Source organism: Eurosta solidaginis, chromosome 2 (genome assembly GCF_040869045.1).
Source record: "Eurosta solidaginis isolate ZX-2024a chromosome 2, ASM4086904v1, whole genome shotgun sequence".
Lineage (NCBI taxonomy): Eukaryota > Metazoa > Arthropoda > Insecta > Diptera > Tephritidae > Eurosta > Eurosta solidaginis.
In genome coordinates this window covers 115918485-115941945 of record NC_090320.1, presented here as the reverse complement: position 1 = coordinate 115941945, position 23461 = coordinate 115918485, and the positions used below count along the sequence as shown (strand labels likewise).

General features: G+C 38.3%; 1 protein-coding gene and 2 pseudogenes across 2 annotated transcripts in view; 2 read left to right on the top strand and 1 right to left on the bottom strand.

The window, feature by feature from the left end:
• LOC137240171 (uncharacterized) overlaps positions 1 to 23461 on the bottom strand; it is a 1093642-nt gene that overhangs the window by 566618 nt on the left and 503563 nt on the right. The window lies entirely within an intron of this gene.
• LOC137239459 (uncharacterized) lies at positions 8175 to 9445 on the top strand (annotated as a pseudogene).
• Positions 19131 to 20446, top strand: LOC137242322 (uncharacterized; annotated as a pseudogene).

Here is a 23461-nt window from a genome sequence, read left to right as displayed (position 1 = left end):
CGCGTTAGCTTCGAAGGTAGGTACCTACATTCCCCACCACTGCGTTGTAAAGGAGGAGAGTTCGACAACGAAATTGCGTGTAGTATTCGACGCTTCATGTCGCACTTCAAATGGGCGGTCCTTAAACGAAATTCTACACGCAGGGCCCACACTACAAGACGATATTGTAAAAATTCTGCTTCGGTTTCGAACTCACCGGTTCGTTCTTATGGCCGACATCACTAAAATGTATCGGCAAATCATCGTTGATCCACGCGATGCAAAGTGGCAGTGTATATTGTGGCGTAACTCTCCTGCAGAGCCTCTAATAACATATCAACTTCAAACGGTAACGTACGGTACCAGCTGCGCCCCATTCCTAGCAGTTCGCTGCTTACAACAACTTGCACGTGAAAACCTCGAAAGCTACCCTATTGGATCGCGAGTCACTCTTCGCGACTTCTACGTCGACAACCTCATGACGGGGGGGAAAACAATAGGGGAAGTGCTAGAAATCAAGACTGAAGTTACCGCACTACTAGCATCAGGTGGCTTTCCACTTCGTAAATTCGCGTCCAATTGCAACGAAATTATTGAAGACATACCAAGCGGTGACGTTGAAGAAATTATCACAGCAGATGAAATGAGTTACATAAAGGCTCTGGGACTGAAATGGTCACCAACAAGGGACAATTTCATCTTCTCGTACCGCTCATCGCAACATAATTCATCGAAGCTAACCAAACGCACTATATTGGCACAAGTAGCAAGCTTCTTCGACCCGCTAGGAATACTTAATCCTATCATCGTTAAGTGCAAAATGTTGTTGCAACGCCTCTGGAAACTACGTATATCATGGGATGAGAGTGTACCGCTTTCTATTCACACAGAATGGGAGAGTATCTGCCATCAACTGACCCTCGTCAATCGGATCAAAGTGCCACGGTACGTATACTTTAACAATAACACTAATTTACATGCCTTTGCAGATGCAAGCGGTAAGGCTTATGGGGCATGTATCTATGCCGTTTCTTGTGATGAAAATGCTATCCATTCAACTCTTATCTGTGCCAAGTCACGAGTTGCACCAACGAAGGAGATAACCCTGCCTAAATTGGAGCTTTGTGCTGCTCTGTTGCTCTCAGAGCTGCTTCATTCGATTTTAGAAACATTCAGCGCACAGAAGAGCAATGTACACTGTTGGTCTGACTCAACTATCACCTTGTCATGGTTGCAACGCGAACCACATTGCTGGACAACATTCGTCGCCAACCGCGTTGCAAAAATACAACAATACAACAAATACAACACATTACTGCTGACTTCACATGGCATCATGTCCCATCCGAAGAGAATCCAGCAGATTTAGTATCGCGTGGAACGTTAGTAGAGGCCCTCATCGATAATAAATTGTGGTTCAGTGGGCCAGATTTTTTGACAAAGGAAAGCGAGTTCTGGCCACGCAACCCAGTTGCCGCTTCGCAAGAACTTCCAGAACAGCGCACACTTTGTGTTTCATTAACATCGTCGCCACAAAAAGATATCATAGCTGAACACAAATATGTGAATAGGTACGGAAAACTGCTTCGGATATTTGCTTACGCTAAACGTTTTATTTCATCCCTTCGTCATCGCTTCGTGGAATCGGGACCAATCACGGCCAAAGAACTAGATGAGTCTCTAATGACTGTGTGCCGATATATCCAGAGTGTAGAATTTGCCGAAGATTACAAAACACTACAAACATCTGAGGTCAATCGTAATTCCACACTCAATCAATTATCGCCATTTCTGCACGATGACATAATCAGAGTGGGTGGAAGAATTTCTAATTCATCACTGCCGTGGTCTACGAAACACCCAATTCTCCTTCCCAAGGCACACCCATTCGTGCGAACCCTGGTTGAAGCTACGCATAGTCAACACCTCCATGCTGGATGCCAAACTCTCTTGAGCATCCTTCGTGACAAGTACTGGATTATCAATACTCGAAGTATAGTTAAGCAGGTAGTTCACAAGTCCATTTTATGCTATCGCAACAAACCCAAGCTAGAACAGCAACTCATGGGAGCACTTCCTCCAGAACGCGTTCAGCCTGCTTATCCCTTTGAAATTGCTGGGGTTGACTATTGCGGTCCTTTGTCAATAACTCAAAGAATTAGAAGCAAGGGCCCTATTAAAGTATACATAGCATTGTTCATTTGCTTCACAACAAACGCCGTGCATATGGAGTTGGTGCCAGACCTGAGTACTGCCGCGTTCATTTCTGCTCTCAAGAGATTTTTTGCACGCAGAGGCAAATGCCGCACAATTTTCTCAGACAATGCAACAAATTTCGTCGGAGCAAATCGGGAGTTGAAGGAGATATTATCGGAATTTACATCACAAAAACATATTAATACAGTCCAATCAGCTTGTGCAGACGAAGGCATAGAATGGAGATTCATACCGCCACGGTCACCGCATTTCGGCGGACTTTGGGAAAGCGCAGTAAAATGTGCCAAATATTATCTCCGACGGGTTATCGGCGCAACATTGCTCACATTCGATGAGCTAAATACAGTTTGTTGTCAAGCTGAGGCAATGATCAACAGCCGCCCGCTTACACCCTTGTCTACTAGCCCTGACGATCTTCGTGCGCTTACTCCTGCTCATTTTTCGATTGGCAGAAATCTCACCACGGTAGTTGAACCATCGGTCCATCAAATTCCTACTGGGTTGTTATCAAGATACCAAATGGTACAATCAATGCAACAAAACTTTTGGGAACGCTGGCGGCAGGAATACTTAAAGGAATTAATGGTTCATACCAAGTGGAGGACAACATATCAAAATTTAAAAATCAACGACATGGTTCTTATTAAGGACGATTCCACACCACCCCTGAAGTGGCCACTAGGTAGAGTTGTTGATACTTTCATTGGAACTGATGGCATAGTACGAGTGGTTCTTATCAAAACTGCTGAAGGAACATACAAAAGAGCAGTGACTCGAGTATGTAAACTACCAATAGAACCATCATCATATCAACAGTAACAATTGAAATCAAGCTTTCAAGGGGGGTGGATGTTTACGCCCCTCCTTATTGTTCAACCTACGTCGCACATGCATTTCCAACCATTCTTCGAATTTGCATTACTCTCTACGTCGCACATACATACATAGATACATACCTACGATTCTAACGTCACATCATCGCTGTCGTTGTCGTTGCTTGCATTTAGCTAATTTCTTCGCTTTATGCTCAACCCACTGTCCATCTACCGTCGTCATCGCCTTAGTCGCTGCAGCATTCATACATTTGGGTTGTTGGATATACATATAATTTTACATATGCACACATAACAACACGCATAGTTTTTGGTCTCTTCGCACTTATTGTTTTGTTTACCTATTTCAAGAAATCATACGAGATTTTCTACGGTAATCGTCAATGTAATATAACAGAGCTTTTCCATGGAATGTTCCTACATATTTTTTCTGCTAGCATTGAATTCGTTTTTAGCTTTTAAGATTATTAACTTTGTAACCATCGAAGAGTGAACTCCAATAAATCAATTTATTAAATCGAAATTGTTCGGTTAACAATTCTTTAATTGAAGAACCCTTCGCAAGTTTTGTTGAAGGTCAAAAGTTGTAGAAAACGCTCTACAACTCATCCATTAATAATTTTTGATAATCAAAACTCAATAACAATTTTTTGCATTTGCTGTTTCGCAACACAAATTCTGCTTAAACTAAATAATTAAATTTTGGCTAAACAAAGCCATTGCATTGCAAGCTCCGCTACTTTCCACTGAAGTTCGCGCATGCAACATCTTTATCTTCAAAAATGTTTGCTTAAGCACGGGCAACACCATTTCCTTATTTTTTTGTTGTTGTAAATAATGAACGAAAAATCATTTTAATAACAATTAATTGAACAAAAAAATTCAGTCTTCATTCCGTAGTGTCCGGGTTACGTACAAAATCCAAAAAATTATTTGTTTCAATTAACAAATAACCAACTTGTATAATATATATTGTACATGAATATATGTATTTAAATAGTTCGTTGGCTTGTATACTGACTATATATGCTGACCTGCATATGTGAGTATACATATGTACATTTAGTTTGTAAGTATATAAACGAGTAATGTTGTGGTGCTCCTAAATAATTGTGTTTTCCTCGGAAAGTATCTTTAAAAAAAATTCCAAATACAGTATATTTTAAAGTGTATATCTGCAGTTAGTTATTCCTGGTATTTTTCCTGTTAGCTGATTTACCATAATTGCAGAAGTTGACTGCTGACACGGCAAATTTAAAACTGTCAGTGGTAACATTTGAAAAAAGAGTATCTCAGGTTTAGAGCACGTGCACTGATATTATTACTCTTTCTCTGAGCTGCACGCCGCTCAGAATCAAATCACGCTTCCCACAGCAGCCGGTTTTTCGTACTGGAGCGATCCGGAATTTTTTCCCCGACCAAGGGCTGTCAGTTCAGTGTAACCCCATTTAATTTGTTGCGTCCCTCCTACAAATTGTCATCCTCGGAGCAGCTCGTTGTAGCTGGACTGCTCCATACCCTCCTGCTCCGGCAAGGTATTGAACCTCACCCCGGTCCCAGGCTGGGGTTCTGCTGCATATGTCGGAAAAGGATTTATCTTAGGCGGTCTTACTCTTGTCAGTGTGTCACGTGTAAAAGATGGTTGCATCGTTCGGGCTGTTCTGGGTTAGAACACAACGTTCGTCGCACCGAAACTTCTATAAAACCTTCGTGGCTCCCTGCTGTTCTCAAACGTACATCCGCCACCTTCTAGCAGCGCCGCTGCTCAGCAGTCTACATCAACTGTCTGCTGTTGCTCGCACCAAACGGCGTTTCCACCTAATGCGGCCGCTACAACCCATCACTACAATCTACGTAGTATGTATAGTAGCAATTCCGAGCACCAGATTTTACCCCCGTCCCTCCCCTCCCTTTCCGACACTCGTACTCCCATAAAAAGGAGTCATCAACACCTTGTCCCCCACACCGTGTGTTCCGCGTGCCAGCTCAGAGTGTGTACGATCACGGAATCGGTCCAGTGCAATTCATGCCTTGGCCTGTGCCACCTTCATAGATGCTCTGGGCTTACAAACGGAAATCGTCCGACCGGCACATTCGTTGCATCTTGCTGCCAAAACGCTAGTACCAACTCACTGACACCAGGTACACCAGCAGCAATCGGGCAGCACACTCGACAAAGCCTATATCCTTTAAGGCGCCTTTATCCATCTCTGACTCCCAGAGTGACGACTGCCCCCCTATGCACTTCAAAATTCTGCAACTTAATTGTAACGCTTTAACTAGCAAGATCGCGGAGATAGTTGACTACATGAAAAAAAATTTGCGATGGCTACAACATTCATAGGCAAGAGCGCACAAGGGGTAATGGTGGTGGCCTTGCCTTTATCACTCATCACACAGTGCAATATAGTCTATTTCAACCTAGCATCAGCCGCAGGGATAATACCTTAGAAAGTCAAGGCATGACCATCCGGTCAGGCGATGCTGACCTAGAAATAACTAACATCTATATTCCCCCTGCCAACTGCTGTCAAAGTGGCTATCGCCCTGGTATCAGTACGCTACTCTGTGGCGAAAAACGTATTATCCTTGTCGATTTCAACGCTCACCACGATCTCTGGCATTCCAGCTTGTCAGTCGACAGCAGAGGCAGGCAGCTAGCAGAGCAAATAGACAATACGACTTTCTGCACGATAAACGCCGAAGCCCCCCACCAGAATTGCAAGTAATTGCCACAGCTCACCTGACATCTCAATCGTCAGTGCAGGGCTCATAAATTGCGGTGAATGGCAACCGATCCTTACTTTAGCTTCTGATCATCTGCCCATACTCCTTTCAATTGAGCGACCTGCCAATTTTATCACCCTTGAGAAGCGGACTTTCATTAATTAAAAAAAAAAAAACATCTTTTGCTGCTCTTCCCGTTCCGACCGATGTCCGGCAGGGCGATCGTGCGTTCCGCAAGGTCATCGCTTCAGCTTCTGCACGCTTCATCTCGGCCGGTAGAATACCTGAAATCATACCGCATTTCCCGGCCGAAGCCGCAAATTTAGCAAGAGAAGGTGCCGAGACACCTCAACCCTAGAGACCCCCTTATTAGGAGTCTTAATTTGGATATCATGCGGCTGGTAAATGAACATAAATGTACCAAATGGGAGGAGCATCTAAAGAACTGCAACCTCTCTGCTGGTGTTGGAAAATTGTGGTCAACCGTCAAATTCTTGTATAATCCTACCAAACACAATGACAAAGTTTATATAGCCTTCGGTGATAAATCTTTATCTGATTCGAAGAAATGCGCGAGCGACTTATGACGACAATTATAATGCATTCTTCTGTAGACGTCTGGCGTCATGCTAACGGACGAGCCCATAAACATAAATACGACGTCCCACCCATTGTAAGGTAACCCTTACGGTAAGTGTTGCTTGACCATAAAGTCAAGCAATGCTTATTAAACACAACCATAATTCACAATAAGGGTTACCTGTCAAAACAACACATTCACAATAAGGGCTATATTTCAAATGAAATGAAGCCAATGAATTCCGCCCTTTTGGGCCCGACAATTCGTGAATTTAAGTATCTCGCATTTATATATATATGTGTTAAATTCTAAACATTTTATAAGTTCAAATAAAAAGAGGATATACTATAAAGTAAAGTGCATCATTCCTTTTTATTGAAATCGGTGTATTTGCGTGAGTTTAATTAAATAGTATTGTGCGCCTTACTCAAGTGGCATTAAAGCGTTTGGGCGATAACCTGTGTCCACTACGATGGAAATACAGATGACCACGATGGTTATATTACATGGCGACCGTGACAAATACGGAAAAATGGCTCCGGGGAAGTGGAAAATCCCCCTTCAGCACAAAATAAAAAGACTTTAATAAATTTGCTACAAAAATTAAGTGTGTGGTGGTTGTGGAAAAAAAAAGTGCGTAGTGGTTGTGCCAATATGAAAAAATTAGCAAAATTCATAAATTAACATAAAAATATGCAAAAATACGTAAAATAATATAAAATACAAAGAAAAACTTTGCAAAAATTACATGAAGTAGCATAAAATCACAAAAAGACTACAAAAACATTATAAATTACAAAGAGACTACAAAAAAAAATCATCATAAAATTTCAAACACTACAAAAATTACAAAATTTCAAAAAAGTCCAAAAAAATATATAAAATATCAAAAGAAAAACTACAAAAATCATAAAATTTAAAAACAACAAAAACTATAAATTTTCAACATTTTTTAAATGGTTAAGATAAAACCAAATTTAAAAATAAAAGCGGACTTTTACATAAACTTTCTTTTGGAACAAAATCCACAATATACATACATTTTAAAAAACTAGAAAGAAAGAAAAGTTATTGCCAAAGTTGTGGTGTTACATACATACATACACATATATGTTAAAATTTTTTGAATTGCTATAACGGTGATATTAAAAAGACAACCACCTGTGACGCCTTTACAGAGCACCGTTAATAGCGGTTAAATATAACCACGCCATTTACTCATGAACAAAAATTCGAGAAAGCAAAAGAAGCAAAAAAAAAAGAGCATGAAGAACGAGAGGCAGAAGCAGTCGGCAACAGCAGCACGGTAGATAACAGCAAAGAAAACCAGCAACAACAAATTAGAGCAATGTACAAGCGAAGGCAGCACAAAAGGACGGTACAGTAGAGTAGAATACGTATATATGTAACATTTGATTTCTGTACGTAACTAGACATTTTACTTTTTCTCAATATACATGTATACTATAAACGTAGCAACAATTTTTCGTAATACACTTGTAGCCTATACATGTAGCAACACAATTTAAAACTTTTGCTTATAAACATACTTTTCCAAAAAGAGTGGGACCACGGAGCGAAGCACACGCGTTTGTAATTGACCGCGGAAAAAAAAATTAGAAAAACGATAATTTAGCTATCACCAAGAGGAAAAAAACGTTAAAACCTAATTGTCAAATATAAATAAGATAAAATACGATAATTTTAAATCAGAAAATATGGATGTAGATGGCGAGGGGCAGAACAGGCCCCAAGCCAACAAAATTCGATCGAGGAGCAGTAGCAGAGCGAGGAAGAAAAAATGGGAAGAGGTATCAACTCACCAGGTAACGTCCCGCATGGATACAACGACACCACAAGATAAAACAGAAGGTAAGCCAGTATTAAAATACCCAATGAACCATAAAGGTCCCTACATTTTTTATCTGTACAAAATATGCGAGAACAACGAAAGAAAGCCTATTAATGCTATTAGCATTAACAAACTAGTAATCAACATGGGTATAACGGAAATTGTAAAATGTAAGTAAAATAGGTTATGGCCGATGCAAAATAACCTTCAAAAACGCCGATGCAGCGAACAAATTCAGCAGCGACACACGCCTACTAATACACGAATACAAAACACTAATTTTACCCCATTTTATATCCAAAATGGGTATAATATTTGACATACCAACGGAGATCACAGAAGAAGAACTCCTCCGAGACATTATTTCGCCGGTAAAAATATTAAAAGTGATAAGAGTTAAAAGAAAAGACGCGAAAGAGAAAGAAGAAAGAGTAAGTACGAAAAGAGTGAAGCTAATTTTTGAAGGACTGGGATACCGAAAGAGGTTATAATTGAACACACCAGAATTCAAGTAAAGCACTTCATTTCGTTGCACAATGCTACCGTCACTTTAAATACAATCACTTTGCTCAACATTGCAAAAGTTCTACCACCATCTGTTCACAGTGCAGTGGGGAAACAAAAGCAGACCAAAATTGCACACAAATCAAATGCGCGAACTGCGACGGAAACCACAGTGCTACATTTAAAGAGTGTCCAGCAAGGGTGAAAGCTTACTCAATCAAAAAAATAATGACTCTGGAAAACCTCTCGTTGAGAGAAGCCAGATCCAAATACTCCAGCATATTTGGAAACAGATTCGATATCCTGAAGGAAGACGAAAATTTCCCGGAAATCCCCCAACATCGAAGCAAAATAACTCTTAACAATTCAGCCGAGGCGGCGAAACATTTATATAAACACTACCCACAAGCAAAAGTGATAAAACAAAATCTAAATAGAGAAAGGGAAATCCAAAACGCACAAAACACTATGGAAATGTGGAGGAAAACCATTCAGGAAGAGCATACAGAGCTCACGAAAAATAACACATCCACCATACAGTCCAGAAGACAAAATAGTCTAGAGGAAGTCCTAGAAAAACAGGACGAGGTAACAAAATCAACAGCGCAGGCTATAACGGAATTCTTAGCACAATGGTCAACAGATTATCTCGATGAAAACACAAAAAACATAATTATCAAAGCAAGAGAGGCATTTAAACAAATAGATGCACTGAACGATCTAGCACGTTTAAAAAAGGCAACAGAGTCATGAAAATAATACAATTTAATATACAAAGTTTAAAAAAAGACAACAATAAAGAAATACTAGAAAACACGCTACTTCAACTTCAAATTGAAGTAGCAATACTTAGCGAAATTTGGATTAAGGATAATAGTAGCACCAGTTTAAAAAACTCTCGTGCCGAGTCTACCGGGGGGAATCCTAAACCTGACTACTGGTGGGCAATGGGGAAAGGGAGCGAGACGCACGAAGACACGGGAGAGCTTACCAAAAGCTCGCAAACAAAAAACATTTTTTTTCTATGTTCTTTAACAATATTAACCAAGGGCCCCCTGAACAAAAAACCCCACAAGTCACTCGCACACCCAGAGCGAGGACACCAGAAACCCTCCCATTCACTCGTTATCCCATAACGAGGACATCATAAAAGCCTGCCGCAGAAGGGCGAACCGATCTGTCACAGAACCTAAAGGCTTTCAGCCCATTATCTTTCTTAATTCCCAGCAAATCAACCCAAGTTCACTCGCTCACCCGGAGCGAGGACCACAGAACACCTACGCACTCGGCCAAATGCCCGAGGCCAACAAACCCCATAACACAGCTCTCGTTCACCCCGAACGAGGATAACAAACAACCCTAACGCAGATGGACTATCTGCCATAGAATACAATTAAATTATTAATTACACCCCCCAAAAGCCATCGAAGCCGTGTCACATTGACACAGATACCTAACAATTCTATACCAAGAAAAAAAAATCATAGACGCACTTTTCCTCAGTCAAATCTGGGCTAATAATTTAACGAGCAAATAATCAAAGCCTTTTAATAAAAGTACTGATTTATTTTCATTCAATTGGTTTAATCATTCATGAAACTCTAAGTAAACATAAACTAAATTAAATAATTTTAAAAACAGATCTATTAAGAAAAGGATTAAAAATTAGATGATGATTTACGTTTCACAAAATGTTTTAATTATTATTAATATCATTTTTTGATTGACTGGTTTATAGAATAATAAATTAATTGCCTCGAAATAAACCAACACATATACATAATCGCCACAAACAGTGGTGTTGATTATTTTCTAATAAAGGTCTGATAAAACAACACAATATGTTAGTAATACCAATGTCACGCAGAGTATATTGAAATAATTAAAAAACTTTTTTCTTCTTTATTATTGAAAAGTTTTTCAGTCTACTTTAACTAAATTTTAAACTGGGCTTAACCGGGCAAGCTGCCGGGGTAAAACTAGTTACAGCCATTTACGTTCCGTTGCAATGACGTCGAATATACCCAACAAGTATTTGGGCCTAAGTTCCATTAGAGCTCATATTGATAACTAGCATTCTTCTAAAATATGAAGCTGCTTCGAACCAATGACTTAACTTCAGAATCATAGCAGAAAATGGAATTTTTTATAGAATTAAAAATGCTGTTACTTAAGCTGAAAAAAAGGTAGTTCCCAACTTTTCCTGAAGTGTACTTCTCTGATTGCAATGTAATGTTCCAATACTACCTTATTTTCACGAAAATAAAATAAAAAATGTATAGTTTATTTCTAATTTATAACACTTCATTTCTATTACCAATTCTCCCAATAAGCCGCTATTGGCTTGAATGGTACCAACTTGGAGAAGATTTTTTTTGTTAATCCACCTCAACTCGATACATAATGTAGAATATCAACTGAAGATATTTATTGGATATTCATATGAGAACTTTACATTTCTAAAGATCTCTGAAAGGGTGGAGCATGCCCTTGGATATCAACTCGAGAACTACACATTTTACGGCCCCATCAATTCACACAAACACATTTTTCTTTCAGAAAATATTAGTCCGAACACCTTTGTCAGAAAGTCAAAACTCAATTTTTAGCTGGAGACGAGGCGTGTCGAAAACCCAAGAAAAGATATAAAGACCAGCGTTTGTCTAATATTGTCTTCATTCGAAAAAGATAAACGCGAAAAATGCTTTGATTAATGTCACGCTTGCCATTGCACACAATTTAAAATTTTAGATTGAGATACCTAAAAAAGTCACAAATGAAATATAATAAAGAAAAGTATGAGCGGCAACAACCACGTACCTACTATAGAGCTCCTAAATTCTCTCTCTGCTGTTCGTCCATCGCAGGTTCATCAGCGTTGGGATCAACGAATTGGATACGTGCCTAGCGTGTCAGCATATTTATTATAATTACTGGTCCCCATTCGTCAACATCCACAAGCAGGTTCCAAAGTTTACGGTAGTTTTTGTGTATGAGATCAACGCGCTCTGGGCAAACCTCATCGAATGCCATTACTGCCGAACCCACAACTAGTGTTGTACGATCTGATAACAACTTTTCAATTACCGTCACCAACTCATATTTTTGCTCAGCAGCAAGCGAATACAATTTGGTACAGCATGCGCTGTTGTCTTCCTCACACATGGACTCATGTCCGTAGCACTATCACGTATAGCCAGCATAACAATCATGCTAACACGTATAGATGAGAGAACACGCAATGCAGATGCACGTATCAATTGATTTGGATCGTTCAGTGTACGGTGAAATGTCGATGTAGATAGCAAAGCTAAATCTTGTTGTTCGTCAACATAATGCACTAAGTATACCTAAACCCATTGTTTCACCTCAATATTTTTTGGAAACCACATTCTTCTTCGAATGTTCGTTGACGAATGTTATAAGAGACTTTTGATCACAGGATATTCTTCGGGAGCGCAATCAAAGAGTGCCGAAAGCATCTTTGTCACAGCGCATACCCATCTCATCGTACTCTGAAGCAATTTGCCCTTGAAATTTTTGTGCAGTTAAAAGCCCGCCGTTTTGGGGGCAATTACAACATTAACGAAAACATTTTCTGGTAATCGAATTGACGCTCTAAAATACCGGGCTAACGCAACTAACAAATGAAGAATAGCTACCAACTTCTTCGAGCGCACACTTTCGACGGATTGTGAGGGATGTCTAAGGGAGCGGTGTGGGTACAGAATCGCGATTCCGAACGGGAAATTTAAATTTTGCAGCATCACAAAATCATTTCGTTTCCTTAGGATTACGGAGGTGGAAACACGTACTTTTTTTACAACTCCCAGCGTTTTGTGACCGGTTTTACCAGTCGACCCCTATTGTAAACTACGCATAGCTTCGTTTTATGCCTTACCTTCTATGCGCGCATTAGGCATCCGCCTAACTTCGTCGGTTTCTAGCCATTGCACTGCTTTCAAAAAAATAACCCGCAATAACCCCTTCCCTTCGATCAAGGCCCATGTAGCACATTTCATCGTGTTCTCATAATAGGCTCGGGCTGTCGGTTTCTCAACATCGGGAAATTCTGTCCTGTAATTTATTATTCTGCTTATTTGCGCAGGCGTCCATTGTTAGATCATAATGCGAAAACCTGGAAAGAAAAGAAAAATTAATTAATAAAAAGAAAAAAATTCAAAATACATTGGGTAAAATAACATACCACAACAATAAGATCAGTTTTTGCCTCTGGAGACTGTATGATATCCGTAAAGATGTGCCGGATATTCGCTCAGTACGCCTGGTGAACCATATTCACAACGTGGTAATTTGCAAGCTTTTGGCATTGCACCCATTAAGGGTTTTGTAAACTGCGGCAATGTGCCTTGTATGCGTGGCTTAACAATATATTCTAATATATCACTAACAACGGCTGTACCGTGATCGCCAAGCAATCGACACATTGCATAACAAAATGTGGCACCAACGAAGCCTGTATATTAGCCAAACTGTGTGGAATAAGCGGCATTACAACGCTATGAGCCCCGCAAAGAGAAATTTGCAATCTGTGGAGTTTTTTTTTGCGTTGTACTGGCTGCGATGGTGCACATTTACTTTACTGAGCACAAATTTATTGGCTGCTGCATTGCAGCAATAATTAACTAAAAGTCATAATCCTCTACCACAAATACATGGAACGTGATGCGTCCATAAGGCGCTGAGACATTGCAATTTGCCTCTTTAACCATGGCAGCAAAGTTATCTAACGCTAAATGTTTGCTAAGTTACTTGTGCCAGAACACGATTCACTTCCAAAAGTCTTCCGAGTTCCACGGTAACCGTATTTTAACATTGCCTCGAAAGGAAACTCGCTAATTCAATACTTTTTGTGCATATGTGCCTAATAATTGCACATGCCGTTGCTTTAACAAAGTTTCATAACGATTATTGCGTGGACATAAATTAACATTAAAACCTAAAACACCACACTCCAAACTAACTTTGTTGTATACGGTGGGCTCGTAGGAAACTCATGTTGACCCTAATTGCCTAATTCAAGTGCCGTCGTGGCACTAACCAAAACATTCCATGCCAAACCGTGAATGTTCCGCACCAAAAACTGCAAAGAAAAAATCCATTAATAAATTTCATCAATGGGCATCGCAGAGGTGTGACAATTGACGGCGCGGCCGACGCCGCCGTTGGAGCACCCCTTTTGCGATGCCGGTAACCTAGAAAGAAAAAAGGAAAACGACACATCAAACCCATCAGCTCTCCTGGATCTCCATCACCAGTCACCTGAAAATAAAAGAAAATGCATTAAAAATCTGAAATAACATAAAAAATATTTATTGAAATAAAATTATTGCAAAAATGTTTTACTACTTACCCTTTTGTCCAGCAAAGCGTAAATTTCACATGAATTGAAGCAAAAACGGTAAAATAAATCTTTCGATTCATTTTTGTTCTGCTTCATTCTCTATACTGGAATGTTCAGCCAACGTAGGTATGTATGTATGATACATACAAGAAAACGAGAAACGGCAGATTTGCCATGTCAGCGTACTCGACCACCCAATGGTGCGTTTTTGTTTGCGTCTGTATATGAGTATAGAAAGACAACTCAAGGTTAAATCACACAACGCCCCCCCCCCCCCACCCACTGTAACTAATCAGGCCGAAATAATAGGAAGGATAAAACAAGTCCATTTATTTTTTTATTTCAACAAACATTCAATTAAATTACTTTACAAAACATACTTAACTGAGTGGCACAGAAACTCACTTCAGTGGCGAAGACGGCGATGCGCGGAGAGCGCTGCGGACGACGCATATCGCTTGGGGCAACTCCAACACCTATACGGGACAAATTGCATATGCCCATTTAGATGGGCAATCAAGCCTCCAAACGACCGAAGATGCCGCTGGCACACACGGCATCGATATCCCCCCCCCCCCCCCCCCCTGAGGCGTTGGACCCTGTGCTGGCTGCTGCCCCCACAACACATTCTCGTACGCCTTATGGAACTTGGCATACCAGGCGGTGGTGCTCCCGCGTAGTTTAACCACCAGCGGCGTCTGCAGGGCCCGGAGCACACAGGGCTTAACTCGCCGCAACCCCTCCTCCACCGCCTGCTGCACCAACTCGTCCGGCGCGTAGCAAATATAGGAGCCCCTCCGTCGCTCCGGGTATTGGACATCCGCCACCACCTGGATGGGCTCCTCATCCCCAGTCTCCAAACACACTAGGAGCAATTGCATCGGTTCCATCTGAAACGAAAAGAAAAAAAATCCATTATAGAAAAAATTATCAAAAAAATCCGTTAGGAATTTGTCATACTTACGTTTTACCAGCCTGAAAATCCTTTTGCAAATAACAAAGTGGTGAGGATAATTTATCCACCACAATCCTACATTAATGTATCCTGGAAAATTCCTGTTACGGGAAAACAACTGGATGGCAACCCGCAACATAACAACGGCAGCCTCATTAGTGCTGTCCGACTAAGTGCGGATACCGAACACTAAATAAACGAAATCAGTACCGAAAACCGCAAAACATCACAATCGGGACTGACGCTATTTTCTATTTTTACTCATGTGGGCGTCTCATCCAGCACCAACCAGTCATACACAACAAAGGAACTCAAAAAAAAGGGGGAAACAAAAAAAAACCCTCTCCTTGCAAATATTTCACTTTTTTTTAACAAAGAAATTTTTTTTTGGTGTTTTTTTTTTTACCCTTTCCGTTTTTGGGCACTGTTTTCTGGCTGGGGAGCAGGACTTGTTGTCTTTCAACAACAAATATCACAAACAGTCATTATAAGGTCTCGGTGCAAAAACAATCCGAGTCCCGAAAGTAAAGAATCCCGACACGACAAAGTCCCGAATTTGGAAAAAGTCAACTTTTTCTACTGGCTTAGTGTGCTACTGCCCCAGTGACCTAGTTTTTTTTTCAAGGGCAAGCAAATACATATATGTATATATATATATTCGCACGCCACAAACTCACCATACCAGCTATCAGCTGACCAATAAATATACGACAGGGTTGCATGGTCTATTTTAGCATAATGGTACATGCAGATAGAACGCCGCGGAGAACGCATTGCCAATCTGCAGATTTATGTCAGGTGAACGTAAATATGGCATCTCTGCTTGGTAAAAATTGTATTTAATAATACGCTTCGCATATGCACTTAATTTATCTAGCCTAACATACGTTTGTAATAAAACACCTCCGCTTCACCCAACCAACCTCACGGCCGCTCGCCCCGGTACATCCATAAAAATGCCACAGTTGCCTTGAGAGCGATACGACAAGTTAGACACTGGAACAGAGACCTCGGCCTCTTCGTCCAGCCGAGAAAAACCTCAACCCTCGAGTCTGGAACGGAGATCTCTGCCTCTTCGCACAACCACAAAAAAAAACCGCAAATCTGGAACGGAGACCTCGGCCTCTCCATCCGGAACCAACGAAAAAACAAAGAATAACAAAAAATGGTGCCATTCTGGAACGGAGACCTCGGCCTTTCGTCCAGCCTTACTGGCCATCGAGTATACACATATCACGTTCTGAACTTCTATATATTAGAGTTACGTATAAACCAATGGCAAGAAATATTCACTTCTAACTGTTCATAACCGCTAATTTTTTCATCTTAGCTCAGGTGGCATGCTAAGCAAGTCGGAAAGGATTCCCGGCCATTTTGCGTCGCAGACGAACTCCTCATTTAGATTAAGTTAGTGTGTAAGTCTTATGTTCATTTTTCTCGTTTCAGCGGAGGTCATTGGCGGAAAACGATGTTGCGTATCGCAAGGGGGGCCGGCATGTTTAGGCAGGATGCCTAACTTTTCACCATCTGATTGCGATCCCCCAATGCAACTCTGCAAATCGATACTCGATACTCGACTTGACTTATAATCACCCACACCATCACCCTCATGCATGTGCATGCATTTACATGCACGTGTATGTGTGCTTTTTGTCAGCACTCATGTATATGCATGTCGGGGTTGATGTGTGGGTGCCTTTCCCCTCCAAAACGGAGGATTTTGCGGGTCAACGGTTGTAGCTTGCTATACAACCGGCCTCTTGGATTTCAACAGCCGTACAGCTCACATCTGCCGCCAGCGGTCTCTGCCGTAATTGTTTGCGTTTATTCAGGTAATATTGTAACCTTTGCTATTTTTACATTTACCCAATAAATCATATATATTATAACGAGAAATCTCGTATTCTCTTATTTTTATACCCATACGTATATTCCCACTGAGATCGACCCGGTGCGCCCACCTCTCGCAAGGATCAGATGCACCCCGGCCGAACAAATTTTGTGGGGAAATATCGTGAAGATGGGTACGGTGGAGTAGGTTTATACCTAGCGAAACACATAAAATTTTCCCTAATAAAATCAAACAGCCAAGCGGAAGTGATTGGAATCACAACACTTAATTTAAAAAATAACTTAAACATATTTAGCATATATTGTCCACCAAACATGCCAAACACTGAATTTAAAATTGAATTGGAAAAAGTATTCGTACTAGCGAGAAATCTGAAATATAAAACAATAATTGGTGGTGATTTTAACTGCAAAAACGTGTTATGGGGCAGCATAACGACGAACACAAAAGGAAATATTTTAGAAGGAATTGCGACGGATCTAAATTTTATCTGTATGAATAATGGACAAGCAACGTATAAAACGCTGACGGTAGCTACACAACCAGACATCACTTTCACAAACATAGAGAGTAGCAACAGCAATTGGTCAGTACTACCAATAAAAATCACTAACAGCAACCACATACCAATCATAATCGAACTTCATAAAACAGAATTACAAAATACCTACTCAAGAAAAACCATAAGCTCTAGGGTACTACTAGAAATTTCCAATTGCACCATTGGAAATTCCATACAGGACATAATCAATACATTCAAAGATATAATAAATAGAAATGCAATCGAAATACCGGCAAAAAATAAATATGTACCAAAGATATGGTGGAATAAAGAATTAGAACGTCTATACAAATTAAGAGACAATGCACGGAGAAGATACGAAACATACAGAACATGGGAAAATCTGAATAAATTAACAGATGCACAAAAAGTACTGCAAACGGAAATAACAAAACAGAAAAATAATAATTTCAATGAATTATTAGAAGAAATTTCGGAATCAAACGACTGCAAAGAAGTATGGAAAAAAGTCAATAAGATAAAGAAATTTGGATGTCCGAAACGAACCAATAACAACTGGAATTCAACACAAACGGAAAAATTTTTGAAACTTACAGCCAACTTTACCAATGATGAACCAAACTATATAGCTTTTATGGAAACAAACGTACCAAATGAAATACCGGAATTTTCCTGGGAATATTTTAAAGAATTCCTACAGCACCGAAAACCAGATTCGGCAAAGGGAATAGATAATATTTCATTCAGAATGATAATGACTCTTCAGGAAAAAGAACAAAAAACATTTTTTAAAATTTTGCAGGATATATGGGAAAAGGGAGAAATCCCAGGAGGAATGGAGAAAGATAAAAATAGTACCAATCCCAAAACCCAACAAAGATCCAGATGAAATCAAAAATTACAGACCAATCTCCATGCTGTGCACATCATATAAAGTGATAGAAGGGCTCCTAAAAATACACCTAGACAACCTAGTAGAGAATCTAGCATTACTACCATCTCGATCGTATGCATTCAGGGAAAAAAGATCAACAACAATGTGTATAAATGATGTCTTGAATACGGTACTATTTTATAAAAGTAGGGGTTGGCAAGTAACCGGTACATGTATCGACATTGAAAAAGCCTATGACAACGTAAACATACATAAACTTTCATCCATCTTACAGGAAAAATATATACCAGCAAAAATAACTAGCTGGATAGGCAACTTCCTATCAAATCGTACATTACATCTGAGGAACCAATCAATCGCAGCAAACAAAGGACTAGTCCAGGGAAGTGGACTAAGCCCATTTCTCTTTAACATCTACACGACTTGCCTACATGGAATTAATGACGCGAATACAATACTTTTTCAATTTGCAGATGACTTTTATAGTAACATTTCACAAAAATTTTAACAATGTCAAAGAAAAGATGCAATACAAACTACTAGAGTTTGCTATAATATGCAATAATTTAGATCTGAAATTAAATTTCAACAAAACAAATACAATACATTTCAATTCCACAAACCTCAACCTGGACACACAAATTAACAACATACCAATAAATCAAGTCAATTCAATTAAATACTTAGGTAGATATATAGCCAAAAAAAACTCCGCTAACCTACACGTTAATGAAATTTTAGACAAAGTAAACAAGCAATGCAATTTCTTGAAAATACTTAGCGGTTGCAAATTTGGCATTAAACCGAACAAGGCAATACAACTCTATAAAACATTCGCCAGATCCAAAATGGAATATGCAGCATCCTCATTTGCCAATCTATCCAAGAAAGCACAAGCAAAATTAAAATGCTGTGGAAATAAAATACTGAGAAAATGTCTAGGATTAATTCGATCAACACCGACTCATGTAGTATACCAACTAGCTGCAGAGTTACCAATAGAATTTAGACTTAAGCTAGCGACAGCTAAAGAATTGACCAAAATGCTGGCATATGATATACCAGCAGCAAACCGATTATTAAACGAACAAATCACATACTCCACTAGCTATACAACGGTCTTCCAACAATTTGAAGAAATTTTTCGTGACATAGCCAAGGTACCCTATCATCACACAAAAACTTACAAGATTGGAATAGACATTAATTGTTTCAAAGATATCGCAAAATCCAAAAAAGTAGCTAATGACAAACAAATAATAAAAATTTTTAACAAAAAACTAGAAGAAATCAAAAAGCACCAAATGGAAATAATCTTCACGGACGGATATATCAAAGAAAACACGCAAGCTGCCGTTTTTCACGAAAAGAATAATATATTAAGAGCATTATATTGTAATAAAATAATGTCCTCAATGTCTTCGGAGCTCTTAGCGATCGACAAGGCTATAGAATACGCACTGTTGAAAGATTTTCGTAAAATTGCAATTCTTACAGACAGCAAATCAGGGATCCTGGCACTAGCTAATAAAAATACCAACAACTTTATAGCTATTAACATTAAAGAAAAAATAGAACATAGTAACATTACAAAAATAGAATTCCATTACATACCAGGACATAGAGGCATTCAACAGAACAACACAGTAGATGGGGCTGCAAAAAGAGCACGATGGAATGGCCAGAAAATAGATTTAATGTGGACAATCAAGGATGCCTGCCAAGAAATTGAAAGAAAACTTACGGAAGAATGGCAATCCAACTATTCGACGACCTGCAACAAAAAAGGAAAAACATACGGCAGACTTTTTCCCAAGATTCTAAAGAGACCATGGTTTAGTAACATACCCTATGTAATGAAATCAACAACATCAAGCAAGTCAACAGAATACTCACAGGGCATGGCTTCTGTAACAATACTATGGCCAAGCTCCAAGTTATTGCGGACGGAAAATGCGATACATGCTCAGTCGAAGAAACTCCAGAACACATAATCTTTAAATGCAGTAAATAGGAAGCTAATAGAATCAAATTTCCAAATCTGTATTCGAGTAACAACCTGGAAGAACTATTCAGGACGGATCAACAATTAGTCTTCAGCACCATAGCAAACTTTTTAAAAGAAATAAAATCATCAGTTTAATAGAGATCACAAAACAACCATCGAGACATTCACACAAACAGAAAGCCATTACACGATAACTTTTTACCATGAGTAAAAAGCCATATGTGTCATGCAGTCTTTCACGAACAGAAAACACATCAACCAGGAAAACCGAATTGTGAACATCAGAAAGACATCCATATTTTTTTCTATAAATAAATACATTCTAAAACAATAACGAAAACAAAAACAAAAATTATAATTTCATAAAAAAAAGACACATAATTGGTAATGGCGCTTTAATTCCTTGAATGGGCCAAATAATCCTCCTCAGTCAACTAATACATGGCGCGGGAGTAACTTAAACCTCTAACAAAAAATAAAAAAAAAACATACTTTTCCTATAGACATTTGTATACTACACATGTAGCAACACACTTTTTCTTCTTTAAAAACAATACCATGTTAAACTAATTAATCTAAGAAATTGAATTTTTCAATTACACTTTTTCATAAACCTGTTCAATAAAATAATTAACCAAATTTAAATTCTTCAAATAGAAAAACTTACATACATCAACAATTACATTGAAATATAAACATATAAACATTTAAATATCGAAAAAATTCGAATGTACATAAAAAAAAAATTATTTTAAATATACGGCCACCACATGCATATTATCACGCATATACTACTATATTCTTTATTTTTCGAACATTAATATGGAACTTGAATTTTTATTTAAAATGCGAACATTGCTTCGTAATAAATACAATCGGAAAAATATTTTTTCAAATTTATACATTTTTTTTAAACCTTTTTGAAACGCAAATTATACAGCAATCTTATATGTATCAAATCTTTTCGCCAAAATTTTGCGATAATTATTCAAAGCTAATCAATTTTGAAAATTCTCATTGACTTTAAATATCAATATAGACAGGTTACAGTCACATAATGGTAATGGTGAAAATTTATTTTTATCGGTGAAAACTTACTTTTTCTCTTTTTCGAATTATTTCTTCGGAAATTAAATATCTTAACATTATAAATATTTACATATTTTTCTCAACGAATACAGTGCCATCCAAATATTTCAACAATTCCTCCGAAGTATCACACGAATACAGTGTCTTTCAAATATTTCAACATCTTTTGCATTTACTATTCTTTGCAAACTATCCATCAAATACAGTGTCTTTCAAATACTCCAACAGTTTCTTTTCATTATCAAACGAATACAGTGCGGTTTAAATATTTCAACATTCACTTGCATTTACAATTCCTTCAAAGTAAGAGACGAATACAGTGCTTTTCGAATATGTGAATCTTTTTACCATTTACAAATTAACTCATCGATTTTAAATATTTCAAATCTTTCCTGATTTACAAAAAAAAATTTTTTAACTGCATACAACAATTATCGAGTGAATGAATAGTTTAAACCTAATTTTTGTATAAACAGTGCCTATCAGCGTTAACCTTAAAATTTTTCGATTTTTTTTTACAAAACAACTTTTATACCTCCAAAACATTTTCAATAAATGTAGTAAAGTTTCAGATGTCAGTGTCAAATGTCAGATTTTGATTCCAATTTCAAAGATTTACGCTCTAATTTCACTAAAGTTACTAAACGAGTTTTAAATAACCGATCTATCTCAGCGAAAAAGTCAATAGATTATGAAGATGCTTTAATTAAAAGCTATAACGAAATTATAAAACAATTAAATTCATATTTTGAAAATCGAGATAAGCCTAGTTCAATTATCGAAAGTTTGTCAAAGTGCAGAGAACAACTCACTAAATGTTTTTCTAGAATTAACTGCAATATAAAAATACCCAAAGATCTTTTTGAATTAATACAGGAAAGCGAATCAAGTTCTGATTTTGACACTGAGGAAGAATTCGCTGACGCACCGACAACTTCAGCATACAAAGCTAGTATTAATAAAAAAAAATACAGTATCTTTTCTTGAGGATTTTCCTGGATTTTCCAATTCACTTCACAATAATAATTTAGATACAATTAGCGAAGAACAACCAACAATGGCGACTCCAGAGCAAAAGAAAACTTTTATTACTATGTGTGCATCCATAATTAGAGAAAACTACAGCGGCGATCCGCTTTCACTTGCATCCTTTATAGATAAAATAATTTTGATAAAAGATTTGATGGATCAAAATTTAACAAATACTTTCATTATAAAATCCAAGTTAGAAGGAAAAGCGCGTGAGGCAAATCCAAATGAAGTAACAACAATTCAACAAATAAAAGATGCATTAAAAGGTAGAATAAAACCCGACAACTCAAAAGTTCTTGCAGGAAAAATTGCATCTTTAAAATTTTTTAATAATAATCACTCGGAATTCGCCAAAGGTGTTGAGGAACTTTCCGATGCTTTAGAACGATCATTAGTTGTAGAAGGAATGACTCAGGAAAAAGCGCACGAAATGGCAGTCGAACAAACTGTCAGCGTTTGTCGACTTAATACTCGCTCAGACCTAGTAAAATCAATTTTAGCGTCAACTACGTTTACTGATTCTAAGGATGTAGTTGCGAAAATAATCGTAGAACAAAATAACCAAGCAATTGAACACTAAATAAACGAAATAAGTACCGAGAACCGCAAAACATCACAATCGGGACTAACGCGATTTTCTATTTTTACTCATGTGGGCGTCTCATGCAGCACCAACCAGTCATACACAACAAAGGAACTCAAAAAAAAGGGGGAAACAAAACAAAAAAAAACCTCTCCTTGCAAAAAATTTCACTTTTTTTTTAACAAAGAAATTTTTTTTGGTGTTTTTTTTTACCCTTTCCGTTTTTGGGCACTGTTTTCTGGCTGGGGGCATGACTTGTTGTCTTTCAACAACAAATATCACAAACAGTCATTATAAGGTCTCGGTGCAAAAACAATCCGAGTCCCGAAAGTAAAGAATCCCGACACGACAAAGTCCCGAAATTGGAAAAAGTCAACTTTTTATACTGGCTTAGTGTGCTACTGCCCCAGTGACCTAGTTTTTTTTCAAGGGCAAGCAAATACATATATGTATATATATATATATAT